Consider the following 10517-nt stretch of genomic DNA (forward strand, 5'->3'; position numbering starts at 1 on the left):
CATCATTGCATGTGTTGCGTGAGTCTGAAGAGGAATCTATAGACTGGTATCAGACATATGGGCTAATGGTGGCCTTATGGACTTGATCTGGACTGGGGTGGGATGTTTCTCAATATACAATTGCTGTTTTAGATAAAGCTCTTTTTTACACACATATAAGTGCCTATGAATGTGTTTCTCTAGTCAACCTGGACTAACACACCCAGGGAGAAATCTGTGATCAGTATCAGCGAGAAATGTCAGAAGAGGGTTTGCTACGTTTTACAGTGGGGTCAGGGTATAGAACCTGATTGCTCTTATCAGCCTCAGGCTTAGTGGATAGGCAGACGGGAGAATGATACATCTTTTATGGTAGCTCTTTATGACCATTCCTTTATGGGGGGTTATTGGAGGGACTGTGTTGAGTCGTGAGAATGTGTATTAAGATTCATTTCTATCTCCTCACCATGAGGGTCTCCTCCCACCAGAGTTAGCTTTCCAGACCTGTCATTTTCAGCACAGAGGATTTAGCTGCGTGACATTCTCATCCACTCCCTCAGTTGACTACAAGCGAGGCTGGTGGTTTCGAACTGCTGACCTTGCAGTTCGCAACCCAACTCCTAAACACACTGCGGACAGGACCCCTAAAATAGCAGAACCAGTTGGGGACGGCTCCTCAGATTTACAGCCCAGGCATGCACTTCTTGGAGTCTGCGCAAGTGACAATGGCAGCCCCAATCTTGTGGGGATACCAGCTAACGCTCCAAAAGGGCCCCACTCCGGCGAAGCAGGCTCAGGGAAGAAGTAAAACTAAGTTGGGCCTCGAGGTACATCAGAGAAGGGAAGGAGTCCTTACCCGTGGAGGAACATGGTCGAAACCGATCCTGGTTGCTACTTCCTCAGTGCGACCAGGTCACACACTCCTCTCCCCAAACGGCCTGGGGTCTGGGGATGGAAGAAAAGATGCCCCTGTCTGGGTTGCCAGAGAAGTGACCAGGGGCGATGTTCCCCAGCCAAGACCTATGAGAGAGGAGTCTTCCCTCTTGCCAGCTTAGACCAATCCAGGAGGGACCGGGATTTTCCACCCGAGCAAAAAGCTCCTTAGCAGGAAAGCTTGCTAGATGGAGGCAGGGAGGCCCTGTGCAGCACCCACCCCCATCTCCTTGAATAAAAGTGCAGCCAGAGATGGTAAGGGCTTTTGATAGGAAGGGACATTCCATCTATTCATTAGGTAAGTGAGGGTCCCTGGGGTTTGCTCGTTTTGGCAGGGCCATGTTCATGAGCTGCTTGCAATAGTCCCTGCAAGATACATCCCCTTGCAGGGGCTCCTGGAGCTGATGAACAAAACTTATTCTGGAATGTTATGCCCGTGGGGTTATTGGCCCTTTTCTCTGAAGGTCATGGTGACCTGTGTGTATGCTCGAGCTATTGCAGTGACCTTGAAGTCATTCTGAGGAAAGCTGTGTCACCAAGTGTCCGATGACGATTCTCAGTTGGATAGTCTGGCTGGTTTTCTTCAAGCCATGTGTCTGGAGGCCAGTTCAGTGGGAATTCTGCATGCCACGATGCACGTCACACACGCCATCACGCAGAGGTTGCTCACCGGGCGCAGCTGAATTCTGTCTTACCTGGTTGAACAGGTGCAAGAGGATGGGCTTGAAACGAGGGGGTCCGTCAGCCTCACTAGCCTGTCTCTTCGTAGCTTCCCCCCTACATTGTCTCCTAAGAATTGTACCGTTTCGGTTTTCACATGTAGGTCCCTGATCAGATTCCAGTTGCTTGTTGTGATGGTGGGATGCGGACTTTTCAATTGTACGTTAACCTCCTCTCTGCCATCCAGTGTGTCCCTGACTGATGAGGACCACAGGCTCAGTGGGACACACCTCCTTCTCCATAGAAGACTGGTGATCCCGGAGCTTTCTCCTGGCTGATTTTCAGAAGTGGTGTGTTAGTAGGGGTAGAGGAGAGAAACAAATCCAGGGAGACTCATGTGTATAAGAGCGTTATCTATGAGAACAAGTGAATGTTAAAACATCCCAGCCAAGTCCAGATTAAGTTCATAAATCCGATATTAGCCCATATGTCCGTTACCAGTCTGTAAACTCCTCTTCAGATTCACACAACAATGTGCCGCAATGTTCCTGCATTCTGCAATGACACAGAGTGCAGGAAGATCGAAGGTCAGTGGGTGCAAAGTCATGTGGATCCAGTGGTGGTGGAAGCGTCTCAGTGCTGGCAGGGGTCTCCACGTGGCTCCTCCAGCTTCAGGGCTCTGGCTCCATCAGTGTAGCTCCATCTGGCTTGTCATCAGGGATGTCTAGCAAGGGAGTCTCTGTGTCTCTGTGCTCCAGTGAGCAATTGATCTCCACGGCGCCTCCACACGAGGCCATCAGGCCGCCACCTGGTTGACAGGCTGGACTCCACCCCTCCACAAGTTGACACCTGATGATGGAACTACTACAAGTGGGTTGCCAGACTTCCTGCCTAGTCCCTCCATCTTTGTCTGGGAGCTCTAGTGAACCTATCATAGCAGCACCAGCCCCACTGACGGAAGGGGGATGAGGTTCATTGACGAGGAACGAAACTCAGGTCTTGATTAAATGGTCCTAAGTCCTGAGTGCTTTTTTGTTTTTAATCAGCAGTAATTTTATTTTTTTAAAAAGTGTGCATGTATTAAAATCTGCTTTTCTCTGTTAACATGTATACCCTCTCCTTGCAAAAGGAACATCCTTGGCCTTCGAGATATTGTTGTTATTGATGTTGTTGTTGTTGATGTTGTTGTCGTCAGGTGCCATCGAGTCCGTTCCAACCCACAGCGACCTTATGCCCAACAGAATGAAACACTGCCCGGGCCTGTGCCAGGCCCACCGTTGTCCCCGTGCCTGAGCCCATGTTGCAGCCACGCGTTGGTCCATCTCCTTGAGGACCTTCCTCTGCTTCACTGCCCTCCCCTTGGTAAAGCGTGATGGCCATCTCCAAGGATTGGTCTGCCTTGACGAGATGTCTCAAATACGTAGGAGGGACTCTTGCCATCCTCGCAACCCAATGGCAGTGATTTGGGGCGGGGGTGGGGGGTGGGTGGGTAGGGGGTGTTTGTTTGTTTTGTTTCCTTCAGTTTTGAGCTGTCAATCTTCTCCACTGGCCTCGCCCTCTTCTTGCCTGTCAGCCGCTATCGTTGCTGGTGCCCGTTCCACCGTGTTCAGTTCCTTGGGCCTCTGCCTGCAGTTCCAGCAGCCGTGTGGTGGAAACGACCAGAAGCAGGCTGCTGGGGTAGCATCCGTCAGAATGGACACCACGGCTTTACATGGTGGTAGCAGTAGCTATGGCAACAGTCCAGTCCAATGGTGGACAATTAGCTACAAGGCAGCACCTGGCCTGTGGAAGTGACCAGCCATTTACTGCCCTTCCAGAGGGGCGGGGATGATAGAGTACCAGCCAGAAAGACTTTCAGAATGGCTGGTTCGGGTTGGTCTGAAGTAGCCCCTTCTCACGCTGTTTTCTGTCCGTCTACCTCTGTTGGAAAACTTTCTAAATGAAAGGGTCTAAACACTATGAATTAGGTACTGATCTTAATTAGTCTACAGCAGTGGTTCTCAACCTTCCTAATGCCGCGACCCTTTCATACAGTTCCTCCTGTTGTGGAACCAGAGGAAACCAGCCTCTGACATCCGCAGGGCCAGTAGACGCAATTGTACAGTGATAATATATAAAGATTACAGTGAAGTTCTAGAGGATAAGAAAGACAGGAGAGAGAATAAAATAAAGGAGTCAGACACATTTTAGGGTAGCATGCTCATCTTCAGCCCCTCTTGGTGTTCCACGTGGAGGTGGGAGAAGAGAGAGCATCTTTACTATCTTGGGATATTTATAGGTAGCCGTAAGCCATGTATATTCAGTGGTTACAGCCATTACAAGGTGGGTGGTATCTACATTTAGGTCCCTGAGCTCACAGGTGAGGAAACTGAGTACCTGCCTTGGGGAAGGTATGAGGGGGCTGAGTGACACAGTGGGAAGAGATAGCAACAGGCTGTCTGTTTCTGTGGGGAGATGAAATCAGCCATGTGCTCCCTTGAAGGCAGCGTAGCTGTTAGGGGAGAATCTGTGGGAGTGATATTTGAAGCAGGATCAGGTACTTGGACTTTTCTCTAACTTATCAAAGCGGAGGCTCTCCTACCGTGGAAGACCAGCTTTCCAGATCCCTCTGTTCTAAGTCAGGGAATACAGTCCTCGTCCTATTTCCCTCAGTGTCAGTTTCCCACATTGTATCATGCCAGAGTATGTTTTCTTATCACTTAAACTTTCTCAAGATTTTGTTAAGTATTTTCTCAATATTTTACATCGGTTCTATGAGCTAAGTAAATTAGGGCTTCATACATTATTTAAAAATAGATATCCATCTTTATACATGTCTATACATATATACACGTACACATGTAATATGGGCTATCTCCTTCAAGGGCTTGATTTCTATTGAATGGGAACTGAAAATGCTGTGTAAACTGAACACACAATAAAATAGTATTTAAAACGTTTTAAAATTTCATGAAAGTCTTACCATGCATAGAATCATCAGGATTTAATGCGCTAGCTAAAATTGTAATTCCTAGATCTTTAGTTACTTTGAAGGTCTTCCACAAATAAGAACACCGAGCCTTATTTAACTATTAGGGTTTAAATGGAAACTCCATTTAATACCACTTTTTAAATGCATGGTGGCAAAATAAAACACCAAGGCACGGTAATACTCTCCCTCCAAAGGGCATTTCCATATTTGCTACTCTGATGCCACTCTACGAAATAAGGATCTGCTCAGTGATCTATGTTTATTTGTTCCTTAGGTAGGAATTGCCCAGACTTCTAAAGATTTCTTTATTAACTTCCTTAAACTAGAGGACAGTTATGTGCACCCTGGACGGGGGTAGGGGGGTGGGAGATGAGCTGATATCAAGAGCTCAAGTAAAAAGAAAATGTTTTGAAAATGATGATGGCAACGTATGTACAAATGTGTTTGACACAATGGATGGATGGATTGTGATAAGAGCCGTAAGAGCCCTCCCGAAAATGATTTAATAAATAAAATAGAAAAAGAAAGACATCATTGCTATCAGTTCCCCTTTCCCCCCTTCCCCTGCCCTCTCTTTCTGTACCCTCAGGGAATCATTACTCCCATTACTATTTCTGAAGGGGTTATCTATCTTGGACTTCACACATTGAATGATCTTAATTATACACATGAACATATGCAGGCCTAATAGGATTAATGAGGTCAAACTAAGACCATAACAGTAGGGGAGGAAATACTACAGAACTAGAGGATCGTGATGTGCACCCTTCTGTGAGCCCACCAGGAATCTTGACCTCTTTTCAGATCCCCTTTCAGAAAAGGACCACCTCTTCCCTCCTCCAGATATCTTGATCTCGGAGAGACTAGATCACATGGGAGAGTGTTGCTAAGGGAGGCACACATCTGTCCCTTATGCCCCATTGTGACTGGGGGGAGGCACAAGGGGAGAACATTGTTCCCTGATTTCTAGTAGCTCAGACGGGAAGGGCTTCATGGACCCTAGGTCGTATGCCATGTTTGGGGAAGATTTACAGGACAAACCAACTCGTAAGACAACTTGCTATTTCATTTCAGCCCTCTAACGAAGGCATCCTTTGCTTGCGCTTCCTTTTAGAAGTGGACATCCGGGTGGAGCCAAAGAAATAGCACCTCCTGGGCTATATAGCCCAGATGAGGATCTCCTCCCCCCGAAGGGAATGTATGTGTCTGCAGAAACTCTGTAGATCAGTGTTTACCAAGGCTTTGCACTCTTGGACAGGCTGTCCCTATTCTAGCTCTGGCTAATGCCACAAGCCCCGTTCCTATTCCTGTAAGAAAAATGTATGTCAACTTTGCTTACAGCATAGACTCAGATCGATTCCCGTTCTTCAGAATCGGTGGGCTTCAGACATGCTGGCAGCGGCCCAAGGTAGGATTGGTGCTACTTCTGGGTAAGAGGAACAGGCCAAGTTCAAAAGCCTTCTTACCACTTCCTGGAATGAGTCAGAGAATGACAGGCGTGCACCACACGTGGACGGAGTTCCTGGTCTGAGTTTTGGTTATGGGGCGTCTCTGGTCTCTTCTTAGAGTTGCTCATGTGGTGGCCCCCAACCATAACATTATTTTCTTTGCCACGTCATCACTGTCATGTTGCTACTGTGAGGAACCGTCATGTCAATATCTGATAGGCAGGATGTATTTTCATTGTTACAAATTGAACATCATGAAAGCACAGTGATGAATCACAAAACAATATGGCATTATATATTGTGAAATATCGATGTCTTTTCCGATGGTCTTAGGCGACCCCTGTGAAAGGGTCATTCGACCCCCAAAGGGGTCACAAACCCAGATTAAGAACCACTGGTCTATAGCATCATGATTGTGGACAAACTCTAGGAGTATCTAGTTCCAGTCACCAGTGAAAACAGAGAGAAACGTGAAATTAGGAAGCCAGGTATGTTTCCCCTGAGGACACTGCAAAGTTTACTTGTGCAATTGCCTTTCTATTCTAGTTACGAGATCAGAGCGGTGTTTACTTCCAAGATAAGGAAGAGCTTTGGGCCTGATCTATTGTCAATGAATTTGCCACGTGGAAAGGGTGCCAGCACAGCTGGCTTGCACTGCCAGAGGAAACCAGCCTCCGACATGCGCAGGGTCAGTGGGCACAATTGGTTGTCTGCTCCCGTAAAGGTTACAGTCGGGAAGACCCACAGAAGTAGTTCTCCTCTGTCCCATCGGCTCGCCAGGAGTCAGGCTGAACTTGAAGGCAGTGAGGCTGGCCTTTTGGAGCCTCGTATGTCGAATGTCCTTGTCCGCTTCCTCTCTTCCGGGCCGGAAGCAGCGCAAGCACAAATGATCGTCCACACAACACACTGAAGGCGAGCCTCGCGCTCACCTGCCTGGATTGGGCCGCTCCCAACTTGCATACAGATCTTCCCCCCACTCCTCAGCCCACAGAGGGACGGCAGTAGTGCCACCCAAGTCACCTCTGTGCCCCCATCAGCAGGAAGCAGCTACTGAAAGGTGACACTTGAGCCTTAACCCATAAAAGCAGGATCACTCGATGGAGGGAGTGGCAGGTAGGCCAGCTAGGTCCAGGGCAAGGAGGAGAGGGAACAATGGAAGGAACCCCAGCAGAGGGAGGTGGGAGGCAGAGCAGACACATTTCCTTCATCAATAGTTTTCAGGAACCTAGCCACAGCATCAAGCCGGAGAGAGCAGAGTTTCGTGCCATTGGGATCAAGATGTAGGTGGGTCTGTCTTGTCCTGCAGACCCTTGGATGACTCGGCACGGGCGTGAAGGGCCCAATAGCGAGACTGTTGGCAGTTTCCAGCCAGCCTGAATCCCCCGCTATTTTGTTTACAAACAGATCCATGCTCCCTAGCTCACCCATCAGATGTGGGTGTCCGCCCAGGGCGCAGAAGGATCTAGCCAGAAAGATGCGCAGGGACCCACCTGTGTAAGAGAGTTATAGACATCCCAAAGACTTAAAGACCCCACGTGAAGTCTTTATTCTCTCTTACTGCTCTTCCAGATCTTACTGCTCTCTTGATTCGGCTGTCAGAAGAGTCAGGCAGGTCTCTCTCTCTCTCTCTCTCTCTCTCCCTCTCTCTCTCTCTCTCAATTCCTTACTCTGCTTCTATCTGCCAGCTCCTTTTCCTCACCACCTGGTTCTCTGCGATAAAGTTGCTCTCTGCACTAAAAGGCAGGCAGTGATTGCCGCCAGGGAAGACCCCACTAACTCCTTCTTCTTCACCAAACTCTGTGGTAGCACGCTAGTGAGTCTGTATTCAAACCTGTTCCTCTCTTTGTCTGTGCAACTGAGGTTCTTGTAGCCACTATACCTTATAGGCTAGGCGTCTCCTTTTCTTTCACTCGACTACCCTAGTCCCTTTTATCTCATTCCCCTTGATTTTTGTAACTCCCACGATCCCTAAAAAAAACGTATTAACTAATACTCATGTTTTGTCTTTGGCGTCTCATCGCTTGTCTCTAAACCTCACAGGGAGCCACCGTGGATCTGGAGCAAGTATTCGACAAGGAGAAGTGGAACCTGTGCTTCCAGAAGGACTACCTGGATGTCTGCCACTCCGCTGTGGGCTGCTGCTTGTGGGTAACTGTACTCACTGGCTGATCTACCGGCCCCCTTGGGGTGCCCTTCCGGATGACTTCTGGGCACCCCCTGAGGCCTCCTGCAGAGACTCATTCTCCCTCGATGGATCCCTCACTCTTGAACCCACTAAGACTTATTCTCCTCTCTTATGATTTTGGCTGATCTCCTCCAATAAATTCTCAATTTTAAAAAAAGGTGTTCAAAAGGAAAGGAGGTGCAATAAAGGGGCGTGGACTAAAGATGCACCACCCAACCCCCACAGTGACTGCATTGACCTTTGAGTCCTGGCCGGATGACAAAAGACCTTTGTGCAAAGGGGGCACACTAGGAGGAGCCAGCCAGGACCAGACATCTGCCATCAGCAGTATAAGTCTGTTTCCCTCCTGCAGGACTCAGACTGGCTGAGGTCGCGGTCTGCACCATCAGGGGAGATGTAACCCTTAAACCAACCCTTTTCCTGTCTCTGGTCTGAATACCTTCTCCCAAGAATGGCAAGAACAGAAAGTGGAGAGGCTGAAGCTTCCAGTTCTTCTCAGTAACAATTGTCTTCTCTGTTTCCCCACCATTCAAGTGGGGAGCAGCGCAAGGAAGTGCGTACGAGGAGCACCTCACCCTCATCCAAGCCATCGCTCTGCAGGGTGGTTGCCCACTCTTAGCCGGCCTCCCTGCCTCCAGTCTCAGCAGCCAGCTTGATTCTTTGAAATATAAACCATGCCACATCTCTGCGTCTCACTGTTGATTCCGGCTCATAGCGACCAGCCGGGGCAGAGGAGCCCTGTGGGTTTCTGAGGCTCTACATCTTTATGGGAGCCGAAAGCTTGAAGTTTCTCCCACGGAGCATTGGAGTTGAACGGCTGACTTTGCAGTTAGCTGTCCAACTGTAACCTACGATGCCAACAGGCGCTCCACTTCTCTGCTTCAAACCCTCTCAAGGGGCGTGTTCCACAGAGTAACAAACCCGAAGTCCCAGAAGGCCCTGCGACCTTTCCTTTGCCCCCTCCCTTCCTTCCCCTGCTCCTACAGCTCCTGGGCTCCTGCCCTGGGGCCTGGGGACTTGTTCTTCCTTCTGCCAGGGCGATGCTCTTCCCTGATCTCCACAGTACTTGTGCCTTGTCATAATTCAAGTTCAGAGGGGAGAATTACCAAGCTCTGGACACATTATATATGTAATTTTTTAATTGAGCTCTTACAGCTCTTATAACAATCCATACATTAATTGTATGAAGCCCATTTGTACATAGCTTGCCATCATAATTTTCTTTCTTTCTTTTTAAAAAAAATCATTTTATTGGGGCCTCATACAACTCTTATCACAATCCATACATCCATCCATTGTGTCAAGCACATTTGGACATTTGTCGCCACCATCATTCTCAAAACATTCACCTTCCGCTTGAGCTCCTCATTTTCCCCTCCCTCCCTGCTCCCCCTCCCATCAGCTCCTCATTCCCCCCCCCTCCCCGCTCCCCTGCCATCATCATTTTCAAAACATTTTCTTTCTACTTGCGCCCTTGGTGTCAAGGCTCTGTTTTCCCTCCCTCCCACCTCCTACCCTCCTGAAACCTTGATCATTTATAAATTATTGTTTTCATTTCTCCTTTCACCCACATGTTGTTCACCCCCCTGGGGGGGGGTTGTCATGCATCAATCATTGCCATCGGTCCTCCTTTCTCCCCCTTCTCTCCACCACCTTCCCCCTACCCTCATGGTATCCATACTGCCATTACTGTTGGGGGGCGGGGAAGGAGGGGTATCTGTCCTGTATTCTGTGTGTCCAGAGCTCTTATCTTGTCCAGAGCACGTGCAGGGTTTGCAAGGGAGAACTGGGGTCATGACAGTGGGGGAGGAAGCATTAAAGAACTAGAAGAATGTTGTGTGTTTTGTCGGTGCTCTACTGCACTCTGACTGACATGCCCCTTCCTTGTGAGGGATGTCCAATCGTCTACAGATGGGCTTTGAGTCTCTGCTCCAACCCCACTTGTTTGAATTGGGATGATTGTTTTGGGTCTTCTGATGCCTGATACCTGATCCTGTCAACACTTTGTGATCACTTTGTGCTTCGTCCATGTGGGTTTTGTTGCTTCCCTGCTGGCTGGCTGCTTGTTTAACTTCAAGCCCCAGACACGTATCTTTTAATAGCTGGCCACCATCAGCTTTCTTCACCACATTTGCTTATGCACCCATTTTGTCTTCAGCAAGCATGTGTGAAGGTGAGCATCACAGAATGCCAGCTTACAAGAACAAAGTGTTCTTACGTTGAGGGAGTACCTGAGTAGAGGCCCAATGTCTGTCTGCTTCCTTAATACTTAACATATAAATATATATACATAGACCTATATCCCTATCATTATATATTAATATATTTACATATGTACATG

This window comes from Echinops telfairi, unplaced genomic scaffold, assembly GCF_000313985.2.
Source record: "Echinops telfairi isolate 266 unplaced genomic scaffold, ASM31398v2 ScPeMD7_5;HRSCAF=22, whole genome shotgun sequence".
Lineage (NCBI taxonomy): Eukaryota > Metazoa > Chordata > Mammalia > Afrosoricida > Tenrecidae > Echinops > Echinops telfairi.